Source organism: Triturus cristatus, chromosome 12 (genome assembly GCF_964204655.1).
Source record: "Triturus cristatus chromosome 12, aTriCri1.1, whole genome shotgun sequence".
NCBI lineage: Eukaryota > Metazoa > Chordata > Amphibia > Caudata > Salamandridae > Triturus > Triturus cristatus.
The window spans coordinates 816371039-816395710 of NC_140595.1; the positions used below are offsets into that span (position 1 = coordinate 816371039).

Below are 24672 nucleotides of genomic sequence, written 5' to 3' on the forward strand. Positions count from 1 at the left end.
GAAAGCTCAGTGGCTAAGAGATTTTACATTCTCCAGTAGTTTCATGGTTTGTATTACTGCTGCTTTTATTAGGTTTTGAGGGAAAGCAGCTTTTGTATTTACCATATTATTTCTGTATGTTCTGCTGTGCCGTGTTGCGTTTTGGCTGAGGTCTGTTTGTGGGCAGAGCACTCAACCCTCAAGGGATCGCAGAATTCTGAGTTTCAGCCAGAACATAACCGATCCAGTCAGTGTGCAACAGGGACTAGCCCATGTGTACAAAGCTGTAGCCTGGAATAGACAAGCCAGTGTGCACATAGCTCTAGCCTGGAAGAGACTAGCAGGTGTGCACATAGCTCAAGCCTGGAAGAGACAAGCCAGTGTGCACAAAGCTCTAGCCAGTAATAGGCTAGCGAGTGTGCACAAAGCTCTAGCCTGGAAGAGACTAGCTGGTGTGCACAAAGCTCTAGTCAGTAATAGATTACCTAGTGTGCACAAAGCTCCAGCCTGGAATAGACTAGCTGGTGTGCACAAAGCTCTAGCCTGGAATAGACTAGCCAGTGTGCAAAAAGCTCTAGCTTGGAAGAGATTAGCCGGTGTGCACAAAGCACTAGCCTGGAAGAGACTAGCCGGTGTGCACAAAGCTCTATCCAGTAATTGACTAGCTCGTGTGCACAAAGCTCTAGCCTGGATAAACTAGCCAGTGTGCACATAGCTCTAGCTTGGAAGAGACCAGCCGGTGTGCACAAAGCTCTAGCCAGTAATAGACTAGCCCGTGTGCACAAAGCTCTAGCCTGGAATAGACTAGTCAGTGTGCACATAGCTCTAGCCTGGAAGAGACTAGCCGGTGTGCACAAAGCTCTAGCCAGTAATAGACTAGCCAGTGTGCACAAGGCTCTAGCCTGGAGGAGTCTAGCCAGTGTGCACAAGGCTCTAGCCTGGAAGAGACTAGCTGGTGTGCACAAAGCTCTATGCAGTAATAGACTAGCCCATGTGCCCAAAGCTCTAGCCTGGAATAGACTAGCCAGTGTGCACATAGCTCTAGCCTGGAAGAGACTAGCCGGTGTGCACAAAGCTCTAGCCAGTAATAGACTAGACAGTGTGCACAAAGCTCTAACCAGTAATAGACTAGCTGGTGTGCACAAAGCTCTAGCCTGGAAGAGACTAGTCGGTGTGCACAAAGCTCTAGCCTGGAAGAGACTAGCATGTGTGCACAAAGTTCTAGCCAGTAATAGACTAGTAGGTGTGCATAAATCTCTAGCCTGGAAGACACTAGCCAGTGTGCACAAAGCTCTAGCCAGTAATAGACTAGCTGGTGTGCACAAAGCTCTAGCCTGGAAGAGACTAGTCGGTGTGCACAAAGCTCTAGCCTGTAAGAGACTAGCATGTGTGCACAAAGTTCTAGCCAGTAATAGACTAGTAGGTGTGCATAAATCTATAGCCTGGAAGACACTAGCCAGTGTGCACAAAGCTCTAGCCAGTAATAGACTAGCCAGTGTGAACAAAGTTCTAGCCAGTAATACACTATCCGGTGTGCACAAAGCTCTAGCCAGTAATAGACTAGCCAGTGTGAACAAAGTTCTAGCCAGTAATACACTATCCGGTGTGCACATAGCTCTAGCCAGAAATAGACTAGCCAGTGAGCACTAAGGACTAACCAGTGTACACAAAGCTCTAGCCTGGAATAGACTAGACAGTATGCACAAAGTTCTACACAAAGCTCTAGCCTGAAATAGACTAGCCAGCGTGCATAAAGCTCTAGCCAGACAGACTAGAGACTGTGCATAAAGCTCTAGCCAGAAACAGACTAGCTAGTGTACACAAAGCTCTAGCCAGAAATAGAATAGCCAATGTGCACAAAGATCTAGCTCGTTACAGCCTAGCCAGGGTACACAAAGCTCTAGCCCATAGTAGCCTAGCCAGTGTGCACAAAGGTCTATCCAGTAGTAGATTAGCTAGTGCACAAAGCTCTAGCCAGTTTTCAGACTAGCAAGTGTGCACATAGGTCTAGCCAGTAGTAGACTAGCCTGTATACACAAAGCTCTAGCCAGTCATAGACTAGCCATTGTGCACAAAGGTCAAGCTAGTAGAAGACTAGCTAGTGCATAAAGCTCTAGATGGATATAGACTAGCCGGTGCACACAAAGCTCTAGCCTGGAATAGACTAGCAAGTGTGCACAAAGCTCAAGCCAGTAATAGACTAGCCGGTGTGCACAAAGCTCTAGATGGATATAGACTAGCCGGTGCACACAAAGCTCTAGCCTGGAAGAGACTAGCTGGTGTGCACAAAGCTCTATCCAGTAATAGACTAGCCCATGTGCACAAAGCTCTAGCCTGGAATAGACTAGCCAGTGTGCACATAGCTCCAGCCTGGAAGAGACTAGCCGGTGTGCACAAAGCTCTAGCCAGTAATAGACTAGCCAGTGTGCACAAAGCTCTAGCCTGGAAGAGACTAGCCGGTGTGCACAAAGCTCTAGCCTGGAAGAGACTAGTCGGTGTGCACAAAGCTCTAGCCTGGAAGATACTAGCATGTGTGCACAAAGTTCTAGCCAGTAATAGACTAGCAGGTGTGCATAAATCTCTAGCCTGGAAGACACTAGCCAGTGTGCACAAAGCTCTAGCCAGTAATAGACTAGCAAGTGTGCACATAGGTCTAGCCAGTAGTAGACTAGCCTGTATACACAAAGCTCTAGCCAGTAATAGGCTAGCGAGTGTGCACAAAGCTCTAGCCTGGAAGAGACTAGCTGGTGTGCACAAAGCTCTAGTCAGTAATAGATTACCTGGTGTGCACAAAGCTCCAGCCTGGAATAGACTAGCCAGTGTGCAAAAAGCTCTAGCTTGGAAGAGATTAGCCGGTGTGCACAAAGCACTAGCCTGGAAGAGACTAGCCGGTGTGCACAAAGCTCTATCCAGTAATTGACTAGCTCGTGTGCACAAAGCTCTAGCCTGGATAAACTAGCCAGTGTGCACATAGCTCTAGCTTGGAAGAGACCAGCCGGTGTGCACAAAGCTCTAGCCAGTAATAGACTAGCCCGTGTGCACAAAGCTCTAGCCTGGAATAGACTAGTCAGTGTGCACATAGCTCTAGCCTGGAAGAGACTAGTCGGTGTGCACAAAGCTCTAGCCAGTAATAGACTAGCCAGTGTGCACAAGGCTCTAGCCTGGAGGAGTCTAGCCAGTGTGCACAAGGCTCTAGCCTGGAAGAGACTAGCTGGTGTGCACAAAGCTCTATCCAGTAATAGACTAGCCCATGTGCCCAAAGCTCTAGCCTGGAATAGACTAGCCAGTGTGCACATAGCTCTAGCCTGGAAGAGACTAGCCGGTGTGCACAAAGCTCTAGCCAGTAATAGACTAGACAGTGTGCACAAAGCTCTAACCAGTAATAGACTAGCTGGTGTGCACAAAGCTCTAGCCTGGAAGAGACTAGTCGGTGTGCACAAAGCTCTAGCCTGGAAGAGACTAGCATGTGTGCACAAAGTTCTAGCCAGTAATAGACTAGTAGGTGTGCATAAATCTCTAGCCTGGAAGACACTAGCCAGTGTGCACAAAGCTCTAGCCAGTAATAGACTAGCTGGTGTGCACAAAGCTCTAGCCTGGAAGAGACTAGTCGGTGTGCACAAAGCTCTAGCCTGTAAGAGACTAGCATGTGTGCACAAAGTTCTAGCCAGTAATAGACTAGTAGGTGTGCATAAATCTATAGCCTGGAAGACACTAGCCAGTGTGCACAAAGCTCTAGCCAGTAATAGACTAGCCAGTGTGAACAAAGTTCTAGCCAGTAATACACTATCCGGTGTGCACAAAGCTCTAGCCAGTAATAGACTAGCCAGTGTGAACAAAGTTCTAGCCAGTAATACACTATCCGGTGTGCACATAGCTCTAGCCAGAAATAGACTAGCCAGTGAGCACTAAGGACTAACCAGTGTACACAAAGCTCTAGCCTGGAATAGACTAGACAGTATGCACAAAGTTCTACACAAAGCTCTAGCCTGAAATAGACTAGCCAGCGTGCATAAAGCTCTAGCCAGACAGACTAGAGACTGTGCATAAAGCTCTAGCCAGAAACAGACTAGCTAGTGTACACAAAGCTCTAGCCAGAAATAGAATAGCCAATGTGCACAAAGATCTAGCTCGTTACAGCCTAGCCAGGGTACACAAAGCTCTAGCCCATAGTAGCCTAGCCAGTGTGCACAAAGGTCTATCCAGTAGTAGATTAGCTAGTGCACAAAGCTCTAGCCAGTTTTTAGACTAGCAAGTGTGCACATAGGTCTAGCCAGTAGTAGACTAGCCTGTATACACAAAGCTCTAGCCAGTCATAGACTAGCCATTGTGCACAAAGGTCAAGCTAGTAGAAGACTAGCTAGTGCATAAAGCTCTAGATGGATATAGACTAGCCGGTGCACACAAAGCTCTAGCCTGGAATAGACTAGCAAGTGTGCACAAAGCTCAAGCCAGTAATAGACTAGCCGGTGTGCACAAAGCTCTAGCCAGTTATAGACTAGCCGGTATGCACAAATCTCGAGCCAGCAACAGACTAGCCGATGTACACAAAGCTCTAGCGAGAAATTGACTAGCCGGTGTGCACAAAGCTCTAGCCTGGAATAGACTAGTTAGTGTGCACATAGCTCTAGCCTGGAAGAGACTAGCTGGTGTGCACAAAGCTCTAGCCAGTAATATACTAGCCAGTGTGCACAAGGCTCTAGCCTGGAGGAGTCTAGCCAGTGTGCACAAGGCTCTAGCCAGTAATAGACTAGCCAGTGTGCACAAAGCTCTAGCCTGGAAGAGACTAGCTGGTGTGCACAAAGCTCTATCCAGTAATAGACTAGCCCATGTGCACAAAGCTCTAGCCTGGAATAGACTAGCCAGTGTGCACATAGCTCCAGCCTGGAAGAGACTAGCCGGTGTGCACAAAGCTCTAGCCAGTAATAGACTAGCCAGTGTGCACAAAGCTCTAGCCTGGAAGAGACTAGCCGGTGTGCACAAAGCTCTAGCCTGGAAGAGACTAGTCGGTGTGCACAAAGCTCTAGCCTGGAAGATACTAGCATGTGTGCACAAAGTTCTAGCCAGTAATAGACTAGCAGGTGTGCATAAATCTCTAGCCTGGAAGACACTAGCCAGTGTGCACAAAGCTCTAGCCAGTAATAGACTAGCAAGTGTGCACATAGGTCTAGCCAGTAGTAGACTAGCCTGTATACACAAAGCTCTAGCCAGTCATAGACTAGCCATTGTGCACAAAGGTCAAGCTAGTAGAAGACTAGCTAGTGCATAAAGCTCTAGATGGATATAGACTAGCCGGTGCACACAAAGCTCTAGCCTGGAATAGACTAGCAAGTGTGCACAAAGCTCAAGCCAGTAATAGACTAGCCGGTGTGCACAAAGCTCTAGCCAGTTATAGACTAGCCGGTATGCACAAATCTCGAGCCAGCAACAGACTAGCCGATGTACACAAAGCTCTAGCGAGAAATTGACTAGCCGGTGTGCACAAAGCTCTAGCCTGGAATAGACTAGTTAGTGTGCACATAGCTCTAGCCTGGAAGAGACTAGCTGGTGTGCACAAAGCTCTAGCCAGTAATATACTAGCCAGTGTGCACAAGGCTCTAGCCTGGAGGAGTCTAGCCAGTGTGCACAAGGCTCTAGCCAGTAATAGACTAGCCAGTGTGCACAAAGCTCTAGCCTGGAAGAGACTAGCTGGTGTGCACAAAGCTCTATCCAGTAATAGACTAGCCCATGTGCACAAAGCTCTAGCCTGGAATAGACTAGCCAGTGTGCACATAGCTCCAGCCTGGAAGAGACTAGCCGGTGTGCACAAAGCTCTAGCCAGTAATAGACTAGCCAGTGTGCACAAAGCTCTAGCCTGGAAGAGACTAGCCGGTGTGCACAAAGCTCTAGCCTGGAAGAGACTAGTCGGTGTGCACAAAGCTCTAGCCTGGAAGATACTAGCATGTGTGCACAAAGTTCTAGCCAGTAATAGACTAGCAGGTGTGCATAAATCTCTAGCCTGGAAGACACTAGCCAGTGTGCACAAAGCTCTAGCCAGTAATAGACTAGCCAGTGTGAACAAAGTTCTAGCCAGTAATACACTATCCGGTGTGCACATAGCTCTAGCCAGAAATAGACTAGCCAGTGAGCACTAAGGACTAACCAGTGTACACAAAGCTCTAGCCTGGAATAGACTAGACAGTATGCACAAAGTCCTACACAAAGCTCTAGCCTGAAATAGACTAACCAGCGTGCATAAAGCTCTAGCCAGACAGACTAGCGACTGTGCATAAAGCTCTAGCCAGAAACAGACTAGCTAGTGTACACAAAGCTCTAGCCAGAAATAGAATAGCCAGTGTGCACAAAGCTCTAGCTCGTTACAGCCTAGCCAGGGTACACAAAGCTCTAGCCCATAGTAGCCTAGCCAGTGTGCACAAAGGTCTATCCAGTAGTAGATGAGCTAGTGCACAAAGCTCTAGCCAGTTTTCAGACTAGCAAGTGTGCACATAGGTCTAGCCAGTAGTAGACTAGCCTGTATACACAAAGCTCTAGCCAGTCATAGACTAGCCATTGTGCACAAAGGTCAAGCTAGTAGAAGACTAGCTAGTGCACAAAGCTCTAGATGGATATAGACTAGCCGGTGTGCACAAAGCTCTAGCCAGTAATAGACTAGCCGGTATGCACAAAGCTTTAGCCAGCAACAGACTAGCCGATGTACACAAAGCTCTAGCGAAAAAGTGACTATCCAGTGTGCACAAAACTCTAGCCAGTTGTAGACTAGCCAATGTACACAAAGCTCTAGCCAGTTATAGACTAGCTGGTGTGTGCAAAGCTCTAGTCAGTAGTAGACTAGCCGGTGTGCACAAATATCTAGCCAGTGTACACAAAGCTCTATCCAGTAATAGATTACCTGGTGTGCACAAAGCTCTAACCTGGAATAGACTAGCCAGGGTGCACAAAGCTCTAGTCAGTAGTAGACTAGCCAATGTACACAAACCTCTAGCCAGTTATAGACTAGCCGGTGTGCACAAAGCTCTAGCCAGTAGTAAACTAGCCGGTGTACACAAAGCTCTAGCCAGTAATAGACTAGCCAGTGTGCACAAAGCTCTAACCTGGAATAGACTAGCCAGTGTGCACAAAGCTCTAACCTGGAATAGACTAGCCAGTGTGCACAAAGCTCCCGCCATTGTGCTCAAGAAGGGATTGGAAAGGTGGAAACTGACTGGGGAAAGGGGTACTTAAGTTTAACACTGGGTTTACAAATCCAAATCGAGCTACAAGAGGGCTGTTCACACCAGCATTACCACCTGGACAGATAGGGGTGCCTCACTGGCCGCCTTTTTACTGGCATGACCAGTATTTTAAAGCATTAGCTGGAACAAAAAGTAAGAAAAATCACCTAAATCCAGTATTTTTGTCTTTACATTGCATACTTAAAACCAGCCAACATAAAAAATAAATCACTTTAAAACGTGCGGACTTAACCACCCATGACAGATCATTAAAGTAAACAAAGGCAGTAAAGAGTATTAAAAGGAACATGGTCGATCTGATATAAAATCGGATTTAAGAGCCATGTCTGGCCTTTACAGAATCTTAAACTGAATAGGCTACAAGGCAACTCTTAGACCCAGGGAACTTGGGTATAAAACACTTTATATGCAACAGGGGCTCTCAGGGGCACCATTTAGACAGGAATGTATATTTTGGAGGTTAAATAACCTCATGCAATCAATAATTTTATGGCTATGAATTCACAAAAGACAACCACAGATAAGATGAAAAGCAATTTTCTCTCATCAGTTATTAAGGCCATGCAGAAGACAACAACACAGACAACTAAGAGTGCAATGTGCCCCCAATGTGACGCCCACCACAAAACAAGGAACTCTACATCAATGCAAATATGAAAACATACAGAAGGGCGGAGCTGCTAGTAACAAACGACCCCCTAGAGTTCTGAAATCAGTTCATTAAGTGATACGTGCATTGTTGTTTTGTTTTTTATTCGTGTGTGGCGACGACGTTTCGACCCTTAAGAAAGCATCTTGAATTGGAAAGGTCATAAATACACATGATGCGAGGGGGGGGGGGAGAGAGAGAATCAAAGTGTTATTGCCTCCAGCCAAGCACAAACGGCAGGGATTCTGCTCTGGCAGAGGAGGTGACCCTATGGATGGAGAAGGCAACACTATGGAAAGAGAAGGCAACACAATGGAAAGAGAAGGCATCCCTATGGAAAGAGAAGGCATCACTATGGAAAGAGAAGGCATCCCTATGGAAAGAGAAGGCATCCCTATGGAAAGAGAAGGCATCCCTATGGAAAGAGAAGGCATCCCTATGGAAAGAGAAGACATACCTATGGAAAGAGAAGGCAACACTATGGAAAGAGAAGGCAACACTATGGAAAGAGAAGGCAACACTATGGAAAGAGAAGGCATCCCTATGGAAAGAGAAGGCATCCCTATGGAAAGAGAAGACATACCTATGGAAAGAGAAGGCAACACTATGGAAAGAGAAGGCATCCCTATGGAAAGAGAAGACATCACTATGGAAAGAGAAGGCAACACTGTGGAAAGAGAAGGCATCCCTATGGATGGAGAAGGCATCCCTATGGAAAGAGAAGACATACCTATGGAAAGAGAAGGCAACACTATGGAAAGAGAAGGCAACACTATGGAAAGAGAAGGCATCCCTATGGAAAGAGAAGGCATCCCTATGGAAAGAGAAGACATACCTATGGAAAGAGAAGGCAACACTATGGAAAGAGAAGGCATCCCTATGGAAAGAGAAGGCATCCCTATGGAAAGAGAAGACATCACTATGGAAAGAGAAGGCAACACTATGGAAAGAGAAGGCATCCCTATGGAAAGAGAAGGCATCCCTATGGAAAGAGAAGACATACCTATGGAAAGAGAAGGCAACACTATGGAAAGAGAAGGCAACACTATGGAAAGAGAAGGCATCCCTATGGAAAGAGAAGGCATCCCTATGGAAACAGAAGACATACCTATGGAAAGAGAAGGCAACACTATGGAAAGAGAAGGCATCCCTATGGAAAGAGAAGGCAACACTATGGAAAGAGAAGGCAACACTATGGAAAGAGAAGGCATCCCTATGGAAAGAGAAGGCATCCCTATGGAAAGAGAAGGCATCCCTATGGAAAGAGAAGTCATCCCTATGGAAAGAGAAGGCAACACTATGGAAAGAGAAGGCATCCCTATGGAAAGAGAAGGCAACACTATGGAAAGTGAAGGCATCCCTATGGAAAGAGAAGGCAACACTATGGAAAGAGAAGGCATCCCTATGGAAAGAGAAGGCATCCCTATGGAAAGAGAAGACATACCTATGGAAAGAGAAGGCAACACTATGGAAAGAGAAGGCATCCCTATGGAAAGAGAAGGCATCCCTATGGAAAGAGAAGACATCACTATGGAAAGAGAAGGCAACACTATGGAAAGAGAAGGCATCCCTATGGAAAGAGAAGGCATCCCTATGGAAAGAGAATACATACCTATGGAAAGAGAAGGCAACACTATGGAAAGAGAAGGCAACACTATGGAAAGAGAAGGCATCCCTATGGAAAGAGAAGGCATCCCTATGGAAACAGAAGACATACCTATGGAAAGAGAAGGCAACACTATGGAAAGAGAAGGCATCCCTATGGAAAGAGAAGGCAACACTATGGAAAGAGAAGGCAACACTATGGAAAGAGAAGGCATCCCTATGGAAAGAGAAGGCATCCCTATGGAAAGAGAAGGCATCCCTATGGAAAGAGAAGTCATCCCTATGGAAAGAGAAGGCAACACTATGGAAAGAGAAGGCATCCCTATGGAAAGAGAAGGCAACACTATGGAAAGTGAAGGCATCCCTATGGAAAGAGAAGGCAACACTATGGAAAGAGAAGGCATCCCTATGGATGGAGAAGGCATCCCTATGGAAAGAGAAGGCATCCCTATGGAAAGAGAAGGCATCCCTATGGATGGAGAAGGTAACCCTATGGAAAGAGAAGGCAACCCTGTGGAAAGAGAAGGCAACACTATGGAAAGAGAAGGTATCCCTATGGAAAGAGAAGGCAACACTATGGAAAGAGAAGGCAACACCATGGAAAGAGAAGGCAACACTATGGAAAGAGAAGGCAACACTATGGAAAGAGAAGGCACCACTATGGAAAGAGAAGGCAACACTATGGAAAGAGAAGGCAACACTATGGAAAGAGAAGGCAACACTATGGAAAGAGAAGGCAACCCTATGGAAAGAGAAGGCAACACTATGGAAAGAGAAGGCATCCCTATGGAAAGAGAAAGCATCCCTATGGAAAGAGAAGGCAACACTATGGAAAGAGAAGGCATCCCTATGGAAAGAGAAGGCAACACTATGGAAAGAGAAGGCATCCCTATGGAAAGAGAAGACATACCTATGGAAAGAGAAGGCAACACTATGGAAAGAGAAGGCATCCCTATGGAAAGAGAAGGCAACACTATGGAAAGAGAAGGCATCCCTATGGAAAGAGAAGACATACCTATGGAAAGAGAAGGCAACACTATGGAAAGAGAAGGCATCCCTATGGAAAGAGAAGGCAACACTATGGAAAGAGAAGACATACCTATGGAAAGAGAAGGCATCCCTATGGAAAGAGAATGCAACACTATGGAAAGAGAAGGCAACACCATGGAAAGAGAAGGCATCCCTATGGAAAGAGAAGGCATCCCTATGGAAAGAGAAGGGTACACTATGGAAAGAGAAGGCATCCCTATGGAAAGAGAAGGCAACACTATGGAAAGAGAAGGCAACACTATGGAAAGAGAAGGCATCCCTATGGAAAGAGAAGGCAACACTATGGAAAGAGAAGGCAACACTATGGAAAGAGAAGGCATCCCTATGGAAAGAGAAGGCAACACTATGGAAAGAGAAGGGTACACTATGGAAAGAGAAGGCTACACTATGGAAAGAGAAGGCAACCCTATGGAAAGAGAAGGCAACACTATGGAAAGAGAAGGGTACACTATGGAAAGAGAAGGGTACACTATGGAAAGAGAAGGCATCCCTATGGAAAGAGAAGGCATCCCTATGGAAAGAGAAGGCAACACTATGGAAAGAGAAGGGTACACTATGGAAAGAGAAGGCATCCCTATGGAAAGAGAAGGCTACACTATGGAAAGAGAAGGCATCCCTATGGAAAGAGAAGGCAACACTATGGAAAGAGAAGGCATCCCTATGGAAAGAGAAGGCAACACTATGGAAAGAGAAGGGTACACTATGGAAAGAGAAGGCAACACTATGGAAAGAGAAGGCATCCCTATGGAAAGAGAAGGCAACACTATGGAAAGAGAAGGCAACACTATGGAAAGAGAAGGCAACACTATGGCAAGAGAAGACATACCTATGGAAAGAGAAGGCATCCCTATGGAAAGAGAAGGCATCCCTATGGAAAGAGAAGGCATCCCTATGGAAAGAGAAGGCAACACTATGGAAAGAGAAGGCATCACTATGGAAAGAGAAGGCATCCCTATGGAAAGAGAAGACATACCTATGGAAAGAGAAGGCAACACTATGGAAAGAGAAGGCAACACTATGGAAAGAGAAGGCAACACTATGGAAAGAGAAGGCATCCCTATGGAAAGAGAAGGCTACACTATGGAAAGAGAAGGCATCCCTATGGAAAGAGAAGGCATCCCTATGGAAAGAGAAGGCAACACTATGGAAAGAGAAGGCAACACTATGGAAAGAGAAGGCATCCCTATGGAAAGAGAAGGCAACACTATGGAAAGAGAAGGCAACACTATGGCAAGAGAAGACATACCTATGGAAAGAGAAGGCATCCCTATGGAAAGAGAAGGCATCCCTATGGAAAGAGAAGGCAACACTATGGAAAGAGAAGGCATCACTATGGAAAGAGAAGGCATCCCTATGGAAAGAGAAGACATACCTATGGTAAGAGAAGGCAACACTATGGAAAGAGAAGGCATCCCTATGGAAAGAGAAGGCATCCCTATGGAAAGTGAAGGCAACACTATGGAAAGAGAAGGCATCCCTATGGAAAGAGAAGGCAACACTATGGAAAGAGAAGGCATCCCTATGGAAAGAGAAGGCATCCCTATGGAAAGAGAAGGCATCCCTATGGAAAGAGAAGGCAACACTATGGAAAGAGAAGGCATCCCTATGGAAAGAGAAGGCATCCCTATGGAAAGAGAAGGCAACACTATGGAAAGAGAAGGGTACAATATGGAAAGAGAAGGCTACACTATGGAAAGAGAAGGCAACCCTATGGAAAGAGAAGGCAACACTATGGAAAGAGAAGGCAACACTTTGGAAAGAGAAGGCATCCCTATGGAAAGAGAAGGCATCCCTATGGAAAGAGAAGACATACCTATGGAAAGAGAAGGCAACACTATGGAAAGAGAAGGCATCCCTATGGAAAGAGAAGGCATCCCTATGGAAAGAGAAGACATCACTATGGAAAGAGAAGGCAACACTATGGAAAGAGAAGGCATCCCTATGGAAAGAGAAGGCATCCCTATGGAAAAAGAAGACATACCTATGGAAAGAGAAGGCAACACTATGGAAAGAGAAGGCAACACTATGGAAAGAGAAGGCATCCCTATGGAAAGAGAAGGCATCCCTATGGAAACAGAAGACATACCTATGGAAAGAGAAGGCAACACTATGGAAAGAGAAGGCATCCCTATGGAAAGAGAAGGCAACACTATGGAAAGAGAAGGCAACACTATGGAAAGAGAAGTCATCCCTATGGAAAGAGAAGGCATCCCTATGGAAAGAGAAGGCATCCCTATGGAAAGAGAAGTCATCCCTATGGAAAGAGAAGGCAACACTATGGAAAGAGAAGGCATCCCTATGGAAAGAGAAGGCAACACTATGGAAAGTGAAGGCATCCCTATGGAAAGAGAAGGCGACACTATGGAAAGAGAAGGCATCCCTATGGATGGAGAAGGCACCCCTATGGAAAGAGAAGGCATCCCTATGGAAAGAGAAGGCATCCCTATGGATGGAGAAGGTAACCCTATGGAAAGAGAAGGCAACCCTGTGGAAAGAGAAGGCAACACTATGGAAAGAGAAGGTATCCCTATGGAAAGAGAAGGCAACACTATGGAAAGAGAAGGCAACACAATGGAAAGAGAAGGCAACACTATGGAAAGAGAAGGCAACACTATGGAAAGAGAAGGCAACACTATGGAAAGAGAAGGTATCCCTATGGAAAGAGAAGGCAACACTATGGAAAGGGAAGGCAACACTATGGAAAGAGAAGGCAACCCTATGGAAAGAGAAGGCAACACTATGGAAAGAGAAGGCATCCCTATGGAAAGAGAAGGCATCCCTATGGAAAGAGAAGGCTACACTATGGAAAGAGAAGGCATCCCTATGGAAAGAGAAGGCATCCCTATGGAAAGAGAAGGCAACACTATGGAAAGAGAAGGCAACACTATGGATGGAGAAGGCATCCCTATGGAAAGAGAAGACATACCTATGGAAAGAGAAGGCAACACTATGGAAAGAGAAGGCACCACTATGGAAAGAGAAGGCAACACTATGGAAAGAGAAGGCAACACTATGGAAAGAGAAGGTATCCCTATGGAAAGAGAAGGCAACACTATGGAAAGGGAAGGCAACACTATGGAAAGAGGAGGCAACCCTATGGAAAGAGAAGGCAACACTATGGAAAGAGAAGGCATCCCTATGGAAAGAGAAGGCATCCCTATGGAAAGAGAAGGCAACACTATGGAAAGAGAAGGCATCCCTATGGAAAGAGAAGGCAACACTATGGAAAGAGAAGGCATCCCTATGGAAAGAGAAGACATACCTATGGAAAGAGAAGGCAACACTATGGAAAGAGAAGGCATCCCTATGGAAAGAGAAGGCAACACTATGGAAAGAGAAGGCATCCCTATGGAAAGAGAAGACATTCCTATGGAAAGAGAAGGCAACACTATGGAAAGAGAAGGCATCCCTATGGAAAGAGAAGGCAACACTATGGAAAGAGAAGACATACCTATGGAAAGAGAAGGCATCCCTATGGAAAGAGAATGCAACACTATGGAAAGAGAAGGCAACACCATGGAAAGAGAAGGCATCCCTATGGAAAGAGAAGGCATCCCTATGGAAAGAGAAGGGTACACTATGGAAAGAGAAGGCATCCCTATGGAAAGAGAAGGCAACACTATGGAAAGAGAAGGCAACACTATGGAAAGAGAAGGCATCCCTATGGAAAGAGAAGGCAACACTATGGAAAGAGAAGGCAACACCATGGAAAGAGAAGGCATCCCTATGGAAAGAGAAGGCAACACTATGGAAAGAGAAGGGTACACTATGGAAAGAGAAGGCTACACTATGGAAAGAGAAGGCAACCCTATGGAAAGAGAAGGCAACACTATGGAAAGAGAAGGGTACACTATGGAAAGAGAAGGGTACACTATGGAAAGAGAAGGCATCCCTATGGAAAGAGAAGGCATCCCTATGGAAAGAGAAGGCAACACTATGGAAAGAGAAGGGTACACTATGGAAAGAGAAGGCAACACTATGGAAAGAGAAGGCATCCCTATGGAAAGAGAAGGCTACACTATGGAAAGAGAAGGCATCCCTATGGAAAGAGAAGGCAACACTATGGAAAGAGAAGGCATCCCTATGGAAAGAGAAGGCAACACTATGGAAAGAGAAGGGTACACTATGGAAAGAGAAGGCAACACTATGGAAAGAGAAGGCATCCCTATGGAAAGAGAAGGCAACACTATGGAAAGAGAAGGCAACACTATGGAAAGAGAAGGCAACACTATGGCAAGAGAAGACATACCTATGGAAAGAGAAGGCATCCCTATGGAAAGAGAAGGCATCCCTATGGAAAGAGAAGGCATCCCTATGGAAAGAGAAGGCAACACTATGGAAAGAGAAGGCATCACTATGGAAAGAGAAGGCATCCCTATGGAAAGAGAAGACATACCTATGGAAAGAGAAGGCAACACTATGGAAAGAGAAGGCAACACTATGGAAAGAGAAGGCAACACTATGGAAAGAGAAGGCATCCCTATGGAAAGAGAAGGCTACACTATGGAAAGAGAAGGCATCCCTATGGAAAGAGAAGGCATCCCTATGGAAAGAGAAGGCAACACTATGGAAAGAGAAGGCAACACTATGGAAAGAGAATGCATCCCTATGGAAAGAGAAGGCAACACTATGGAAAGAGAAGGCAACACTATGGAAAGAGAAGGCAACACTATGGCAAGAGAAGACATACCTATGGAAAGAGAAGGCATCCCTATGGAAAGAGAAGGCAACACTATGGAAAGAGAAGGCATCACTATGGAAAGAGAAGGCATCCCTATGGAAAGAGAAGACATACCTATGGTAAGAGAAGGCAACACTATGGAAAGAGAAGGCATCCCTATGGAAAGAGAAGGCATCCCTATGGAAAGAGAAGGCAACACTATGGAAAGAGAAGGCATCCCTATGGAAAGAGAAGGCAACACTATGGAAAGAGAAGGCATCCCTATGGAAAGAGAAGGCATCCCTATGGAAAGAGAAGGCAACACTATGGAAAGAGAAGGGTACACTATGGAAAGAGAAGGCTACACTATGGAAAGAGAAGGCAACCCTATGGAAAGAGAAGGCAACACTATGGAAAGAGAAGGCAACACTATGGAAAGAGAAGGCAACACTATGGAAAGAGAAGGCAACACTATGGAAAGAGAAGGCAACACTATGGAAAGAGAAGGCATCCCTATGGAAAGAGAAGGGTACACTATGGAAAGAGAAGGCATCCCTATGGAAAGAGAAGGCATCCCTATGGAAAGAGAAGGCAACACTATGGAAAGAGAAGGCATCCCTATGGAAAGAGAAGGCATCCCTATGGAAAGAGAAGGCAACACTATGGAAAGAGAAGGGTACACTATGGAAAGAGAAGGCTACACTATGGAAAGAGAAGGCAACCCTATGGAAAGAGAAGGCAACACTATGGAAAGAGAAGGCAACACTATGGAAAGAGAAGGCAACACTATGGAAAGAGAAGGCAACACTATGGAAAGAGAAGGGTACACTATGGAAAGAGAAGGCAACACTATGGAAAGAGAAGGCAACACTATGGAAAGAGAAGGCAACACTATGGAAAGAGAAGGCAACACTATGGAAAGAGAAGACATACCTATGGAAAGAGAAGGCATCCCTATGGAAAGAGAAGGCATTCAGGATTTTCTTTGTCTCAGCTTCCAGCTCAGGTCCCTGGTCGGTGGGGGGGCGGGGGGGCATGGGGTGTGTTTAAATAAATGATTATATCTGAAGAGGACAACATTTGTTTACACTTCACTGAGTTTTACCTAAAATCAAGTAATGTCACCAGAAGAGTCCACACAGGAGGCGTGGTCACCTGCGGCCAATGGCAGGGGCGCCAGGTAGAACTTCGAGAAACTTTCGGTGAATCGCTCCCCCCGGGGGCAGCTGAAGTCCTGAAACTTGAACACTTATCTGGAAGTTGGACCTCGGTTTTGTAGAATTTATTTGGAAAATGTGCGCTGCTGCAGATTGAATTTCACCACCCCCTTCACTCCCCCCCCCCCCCCCCCCCGCCCCTTCGGTCCCTCTGTTCCCGGCTGGGTTCTCCCTTCGCCTCCGTCTCTCCACCTCCATCCTGCCCCCTCCCTCCCCTGTGGTTAGTGGTGCTGCCCCTCTTTGTTCTGTTTTGGAGACCGGCCAGGTTGCTCCCCCCTCTGCAGCCCGCTTCTAACTGGGCTCACCCGGACGGCACAGAGAGGCCTCTTTACCGAGAGCAATGCATTCTGGGAAGCATTTTAACCAGTCAATAAGGTAATTATATTAGCGCTGCCCATTCCCCTGGTAGCAGCCCTGCAAGTCCCTCCTTGTAAAGTGCAAGACTCTTCTACCACGTCTCCCTCTAAAGACACCTCCGGAAAAATACCTCTCTCCTCATCAGCCCTCCCCTCGCAGCAAAGCACTTCCTGGTTCGAGAACCTCTACCTCCCTGTAAAGTAACATACCCTACAAGAAGCGCTTCCACGGCCCCCTATGTCTCGAACTATAAAGTCATCAATGCATTAAAGAGTTCTCTCCACTGCCCTGCTGTGAGAAGTTCTCTCCACAGCCCACAACCCTGCTGTGAGACGTTCTCTCCACAGCCCACAGTTCTGCTGGGAGACGTTCTCTCCACAGCCCTGCTGTGAGAAATTCTCGCCACAGCTCACTGCCCTTCTGTGAGAAGTTGTCTTCCCAGCCCCCTTGCTGTGAGAAGTTCTTCCCCCCAGCCCCCCTGCTGTGAGAATGTCTTCCCCCCAGCCCCCTGCTGTGAGAATTTTTTTCCCCCAGCCCCCTTGCTGTGAGAAGTTCTCCCACAGCCCCCTGCTGTGAGAAGTTCGCACCCCTGCTGTGAGAAGTTCTTCCCCCCGCCCCCCCCTGTGAGAAGTTCTCTCCCCACCCCCAGCTGTGAGAAGTTCTTCCCCCTAGCCCCCCTGCTGTGAGAAGGTCTCTCCCCACCCCCCTGCTGTGAGAAGTTCTCTCCCCAGCCAATCCTGTCCCTCCCGGAAGTTTCTGCGCCAAGGCTTCAGTCTCCAGAGCCACAACATGCTCCTTCCTGTTGTCTATAGTTTCTGCAGGAAGTTCTTTTGGTCTCCACAGGCCCAGCATTCCCCTTACAGTGGAAATACCCGCACCCCCCCCCCCCCCCCCACACCGATGTAGTTTCTGTCTCCAGTATGTCATTTCCTGTCCTTTTCAAGCAAGTGTCCATGGTCTCCATATCCCCAACCAATCCCTCCAGGTGGTTTCAGAACGAAACCACAGGTGGGACATGCTGGAACCGTGGACACAGACCGCTTCCTGTAGAAGCCGCAGGTAGGGACATGCTGAGAGCGTGGACACTGAGCTTCCCGCAGAAGCCACAGGTGGGACAGGCTGGGCCTGTGGATGCAAAAAACTTCCAGCAGAAGCCACAGGTGGGACATGCTGGGAGCGTGGACACTGTGAGCTTCCCGCAAAAGCCACAAGTAGGGACATGCTGGGACCATGGACACAAGACAGCTTCCTGTAGAAGCAGCACGTGGGACATGTTGGGAACGTGGACACTGTGAGCTTCCAGCAGAAGCCACAGGTAGGGACATGCTGGGAACCATGGACGCAGACAGCTTCCTGTAGAAGCTAGAGGTGGGACATGCTGGGAACGTGGACACGGTGAGCTACCAGTAGAAGCCACAGGTAGGGACATGCTGGGACCATGTACGCAGACAGCTTCCTGTAGAAGCAACAAGTGGGACATGTTGGGAACGTGGACACTGTGAGCTTCCAGCAGAAGCCACACGTAGGGTCATGCTGGGAACCATGGACGCAGACAGCTTCCTGTAGAAGCTACAGGTGGGACATGCTGGGAACGTGGACACGGTGAGCTACCAGTAGAAGCCACAGGTAGAGACATGCTGGGACCATGTACGCAGACAGCTTCCTGTAGAAGCAACAAGTGGGACATGTTGGGAACGTGGACACTGTGAGCTTCCAGCAGAAGCCACAAGTAGGGACATGCTGGGACCGTGGACGCCGAGAGCTTCCAGCAGAAGCCACAGGTAGGGACATGCTGGGACCATGGACGCAGAAAGCTTCCTGTAGAAGCCACAGGTGGGACATGCTGGGAACGTGGACACTGTGAGCTTCCAGTAGAAGCCACAGGTAGGGACATCCTGGGACCATGGATGCAGACAGCTTCCTGTAGAAGCCACAGGTGGGACATGCTGGGAACGTGGACACTGTGAGCTTCCAGCAGAAGCCACAGGTAGGGACATGCTGGGACCGTGGACGCCCAGAGCCTCCAGCAGAAGCCACAGGTGGGACATGCTGGGAACGTGGACACTGTGAGCTTCCAGCAGAAGCCACAGGTAGGGACATGCTGGGACCGTGGACGCCCAGAGCCTCCAGCAGAAGCCACAGGTGGGACATGCTGGGAACGTGGACATTGTGGGCTTCCAGCAGAAGCCACAGGTCGGGACATGCTGGGACTGTGGATGCCGAGAGCTTCCTGCAGAAGCCACAGGTGGGACATGCTGGGAATGTGGACACTGTGAGCTTCCCGCACCAGCCACAGGTAGGGACATGCTGCGAACGTGGATGCAGAGAGCTTCCCACAGAAGCCACAGGTGGGACATGCTGGGCCCGTGGATGCCAAGAGCTTCCAGCAGAAGCCACAGGTGGGACATGCTGGGCCCGTGGACAGACAGCTTCCCGCAGAAGCCACAGGTGGGACATGCTGGGAATGAGGACACTGTGAGCTTCCCACAGAAGCCACAGGTGGGACATGCTGGGACCATGGAAACACAAACTGCTTCCAGCAGAAGCCACAGGTAGGGATATGCTGGGCCCGTGGAGACACAGCTTCCTGCAGTGCCACAGTTAGGAACATGCTGGGACCGTGGACGCAGGGAGCTTCTCACATATCCACACGTAGGGACATGCTGGGACCGTGGACACAGGGAGCTTCTCACATATCCACTGGTAGGGACATGCTGGGACCGTGGACCCCAGGAGCTTCCCACAGAAACCACAGGTAGGGACATGCTGAGACCGTGGACACTACGAGCTTCCCACAGAAGCCACAGGTAGGGACATGCGAGCACCATGGACACAGAGAGCTACGTTCGGCAACCACAGGTTGGGACATGGAGGGACCGTGGTCACAGACACCTTCTTGCAGAAGCCACAGATTGGGACATGCTGGGGCTGTGGATACAAACAGCTTCAAAATTCCGTAGCTGCTGCGGGAAGCTGTCTGTGTCCACGGTCCCAGCATGCCTATCTGTGGCTTCTACAAGAAGCTCTCGGCGTACACTGTGCTAGCAAGTCCCAAATTGTGGCTTCCACAGGAACCTTTCAGTGTTGCACGGTGCTAGCATGTCCCAACCTGTGGCCTCTACAGGGACTTCTCTGTATCCAGGGCCCCTGCATGTCTCACCTGTGGCTTCTAAAGGGACTTCTCTGTATCTATGGCCCCTGCATGTCTCACCTGTGGCTTTTGCAGGAACCTCTCTATATCCATGGCCCCTGCAGGTCTCACCTGCGGCTTCTGCAGGGACTTCTCTGTATCCATGGCCCCTGCATGTCTCACCTGTGGCTTCTACAGGGACGTCTCTATATCCACGGCCCCTGCATGTCTCACCTGTGGCTTCTGCAGGAGCCTCTCTGCATCCACGTCCCCTGCGGCTTCTACAGGGACTTCTCTGTATCCATGGCCCCTGCATGTCTCACCTGTGGCTTCTACAGGGACTTCTCTGTATCCATGGCCCCTGCATGTCTCACCTGTGGCTTCTACAGGGACGTCTCTGTATCCATGGCCCCTGCATGTCTCACCTGTGGCTTATACAGGGACCTCTATGTCTCCACGGCCCCTGCATGTCTCACCTGTGGCTTCTGCAGAGACGTCTCTGTATCCACGGCCCCTGCATGTCTCACCTGTGGCTTTTGCAGGGACGTCTCTGTATCCACGGCCCCTGCATGTCTCACCTGTGGCTTCTGCAGGAATCTCTATATAGCCATGGCCCCTGCATGTCTCACCTGTGGCTTCTGCAGGAATCTCTCTATATCCATGGCCCCTGCATGTCTCACCTGTGTCTTCTACAGGGATGTCTCTGTATCCATGGCCCCTGCATGTCTCACCTGTGGCTTCTGCAGGGACTTCTCTGTATCCACGCCCCCTGCATGTCTCACCTGTGGCTTCTACAGAGACCTCTATGTGTCCACAGCCCCTGCATGTCTCAGCTGTGGCTTCTGCAGGGACGTCTCTGTATCCACAGCCCCTGCATGTCTCACCTGTGGTTTCTACAGGGACGTCTCTGTATTCATGCCCCTGCATCTCACCTGTGGCTTCTGCAGGGACCTCTCTGCATCCACGTCCCCTGCGGCTTCTACAGGGACTTCTCTGTATCCATGGCCCCTGCATGTCTCACCTGTGGCTTCTACAGGGACTTCTCTGTATCCATGGCCCCTGCATGTCTCACCTGTGGCTTCTACAGGGACGTCTCTGTATCCATGGCCCCTGCATGTCTCACCTGTGGCTTCTACAGGGACCTCTATGTCTCCACGGCCCCTGCATGTCTCACCTGTGGCTTCTGCAGAGACGTCTCTGTATCCACGGCCCCTGCATGTCTCACCTGTGGCTTTTGCAGGGACGTCTCTGTATCCACGGCCCCTGCATGTCTCACCTGTGGCTTCTGCAGGAATCTCTATATAGCCATGGCCCCTGCATGTCTCACCTGTGGCTTCTGCAGGAATCTCTCTATATCCATGGCCCCTGCATGTCTCACCTGTGTCTTCTACAGGGATGTCTCTGTATCCATGGCCCCTGCATGTCTCACCTGTGGCTTCTGCAGGGACTTCTCTGTATCCACGCCCCCTGCATGTCTCACCTGTGGCTTCTACAGAGACCTCTATGTGTCCACAGCCCCTGCATGTCTCAGCTGTGGCTTCTGCAGGGACGTCTCTGTATCCACAGCCCCTGCATGTCTCACCTGTGGTTTCTACAGGGACGTCTCTGTATTCATGCCCCTGCATCTCACCTGTGGCTTCTGCAGGGACTTCTCTGTATCCATGGCCCCTGCATGTCTCACCTGTGGCTTCTGCAGGAACCTCTCTGCATCCGCGGCCCCTGCATGTCTCACCTGTGGCTTCCAGAGGGATTTCTCTGTATCCAGGGCCCCGGCATGTCCTCATCTTTGTCTTCTACAGGAACCTCTGTATCCAGGGCCTCGGCTTGTCCCTACCTGTGGCTTCTACAGGAACCTCTGTATCCATGGCCCTGGCTTGTCCTTACCTGCAGTTTCGACAGAAAAGTCTTCAGCTTCCAGAGCCCCAACAGCCTCTCCTTGTCAGAGCCGGAAATGAGGGGGGGTCCAGTCAGATCTGGCAGCTAATACAGAACATGTTAATGGGCTCCCAGATTTTTTTTTCTCATTTCGCTCCTTGTGGTCGTTGCAGGAAACTCTTTTTTGGTCTCCAGTGCCACAGCACCAGCAGGTCACTCGTGGTAGAAATATTCCCTGCTTTATTTTCTTTTTCTCCATACTGCAGTACGTCATTTCCTGTGGTTTCTAAATAATGTTTCCTTGATCTCCAAAGCCCCAACCAGTCCATCCATGAGGTTGCTTGGGAAGCTGTGCTGTCTCCAGAGACGCAGCTTGCCCTTTTCCACAGCGCCAGCACGTCCCTCCCTGTGGCTTTGTAGGAAGTCTCACCCTGCACAGGTCCAGCACGTCCCTCCCTGTGGCTTTGTAGGAAGTCTCTTTCCCCGCAGGTCCAGCACGTCCCTCCCTGTGGCTTTCTAGGAAGTCTCTTTCCCCACAGGTCCAGCACGTCCCTAACTGTGGCTTTCTAGGAAGTCTCGTTTCCCATAGGTCCAGCACGTCCCTCCCTGTGGCTTTCTAGGAAGTCTCGTTTCCCACAGGTCCAGCAGGTCCCTCTCTGTGGCTTTGTAGGAAGTCTTTTTCTGCACAGCGCCAGCATGTCCCTCCCTGTGGCTTCTGAGGGAAGCAGTCACTCGCCACACCTCGAACAGGATCCGCCCCTGTTATGAATCACTTCTGCCAGGACACGCCCCTCAGCTGATGAAAGAGGGGCGGGGGGCTTCGTGTGGTGGTGCAAGTTAGACAATCCTCAATGCCCTGCATGGGACCCTCCACTTCTCATAGACGCTGAAATATCCGAACAAACCCCCCTGTGTTTGATTTCGCTCGCCCACGCTTGTTGTTTAAAGCGCTGCAGAGCCACCGGAATCTGCAGGGCGCTGTATAGTGGCTGAATTAGAATGCATACATAGCTGTGTACGGGGCGCCCCCGCTTCAAGGTGCTATGCAGGCACCAACTGGGAGAAATGTAACACCCAGAAACAAAAGAGGGGTCACGGGGAGCAGACCCCGCGCGCGCCACAGACTGTACTTGGCCCCCAGCTCGGGTCTTGCGCTTACACCAGGATGACATCGTCAGGCCAACAGACAGACGTAAGACAGCCAAAGAGACAGGAAAGACCCCTCCCCCGAGGCTGCACCATAGTAACCGCTCGCCAGACTGTATTTACATTACACTGCTTTACAATGACTCGAGACACCTCACGCGGCTCTCTCCTCCATTCACAACTTTCAATGGTGGGGGTTCGGGGCGCGCGGCGTGTTAAAGGGAGATCAGAGAAACATATATGTACAATGATTCATGGCTGGACAGTAGGGCATTCTGAGAGTGTCTGGCATAACATGACAGCTACGGATAGCTAGATATTTAAATTAACTATCCCCCTAACCGTGGAGCAGGGGTTGGGGAACGCTCCAGTATGCCCCCCCCCCCACCCCTCGTTTGCACCGCCACATATCAGTGTTTGCTCTCACTCCTGGTCACTCCCCTGCGCCTGCCACAGGCCTCTGTCTGTCAGTCTCCTCGGGGGAGGAGGGGGTCTTGTAACCTGGGGCCCCCTGTGCTCTTCTCCTCCAGGGAGGGGGTTCTTGTAACCAGCCCTCCCCCCCCTTGCTCCTTTCCTCCAGGGACAGGAACTTATGACCTGGGGCCCCTGTGCTCTTCTCCTCCAGGGAGAGGGTCTTGTAACCTGGGGGCCCTGTGCTCTTGTCCAGGGAGGGGATTCTTTTAACCAGGGGGCCATGTGCTCTTCTCCGGAGGGGGGGGGGGGGAGAATCTTGTAACCTGGGGGCCCCTCTGCTCTTTTCCATAGAGGGGGGGGGGTCTTGTAATATGGGCCCCTATGCCCTCCTTACCTTGCAGAAGCAGGTCCCGTCGCTCTTGGCGGGGTTCCTGGCCCTCCTCTACCCCCGCCGACCCCTCAGCTCAGGCACCGCAGCTGCCCTTTCTTCGTGAAGAATATTTTCCTGTTGTGTGGTTTCCACCCCAGGGGCGGGGCTGTGGACAGCGGACCAATGAGAAGCCCCGACGCCAAAAGGGGCGTGTCTTCTGGGGCCTGGGAAGTGGGAATGTGAGTGCTCAGGGTGAGGACTGGGGGCAGGTGTTGGAGGGACTGGGGAGCTGAGGAGGGAGAGGCGCGACCCTTGAGGCAGGAGGAGAGGGGACTGAGAGCTGAAGAGGGAGAGGCGAAGCTTGGTCAGCAAGTCTGGGGGGTGTGAGCAGGGCATGGAGGGGGCCTGACAGGCAGTGGAAAGGGAGAGCAGTGCGATTGTTAGCTGTACTTAAAACAAAATATTTTGTACAATAACAAACATTTTTTGAGAACTTCAAAACTGAGAGAGTGATATATATATATATGTATATATATATATATGTATATATATATATATATATATATATATACGCTCACTCCTCCTCTTTTACAGATTCAGAAAAGCATTCAACGGGAACTTCTGCAGTCTTACAAATCCTTTAATTCATACCAACCACGGAAAGCATGAAAAACATGACGCGTTTCGGCTATGCCTTAGTCGAATGTTTTCATTAAACGCGCCAGGAAGGGGCATTCTTTAAATTGCGTTACATAAATCACATGACATACTGAAGCATAAAAATCAACAAAGGACTATTCCATTTCAGTATACGGCGCCATATTAGAGTATAGTTTTAAAATACTCAAATCCTCATCATTAATATCAATGTAGGATATGCGAAAAGCATTACATATTTAATGCCTTCACAATGTATTTTACATTTCATTTCCTCATGTTGAGAAAAATAAATAAAACATCTTAAACCATTCCGCCGTGTATCGGCCTTACT

The 24672-nt window shown here is 49.0% G+C and overlaps 1 protein-coding gene across 2 annotated transcripts in view; it reads right to left on the minus strand.

Moving 5' to 3' along the window:
* The window catches only part of LOC146782966 (phospholipid scramblase 2-like), a 221511-nt gene extending 197683 nt beyond the window's left edge, over nucleotides 1-23828 (minus strand). The window contains exon 1 of one of the 2 annotated variants that reach the window (XM_085640143.1): nucleotides 23706-23828. The gene's annotated coding sequence lies outside the window, so the exon portion shown is untranslated. Of the gene's footprint in view, nucleotides 1-21760; nucleotides 22936-23705 lie in introns of those variants that run through there. The other variant, XM_085640144.1, reaches the window with a different exon arrangement.
* Nucleotides 23829-24672: the final 844 nt, after the last annotated feature.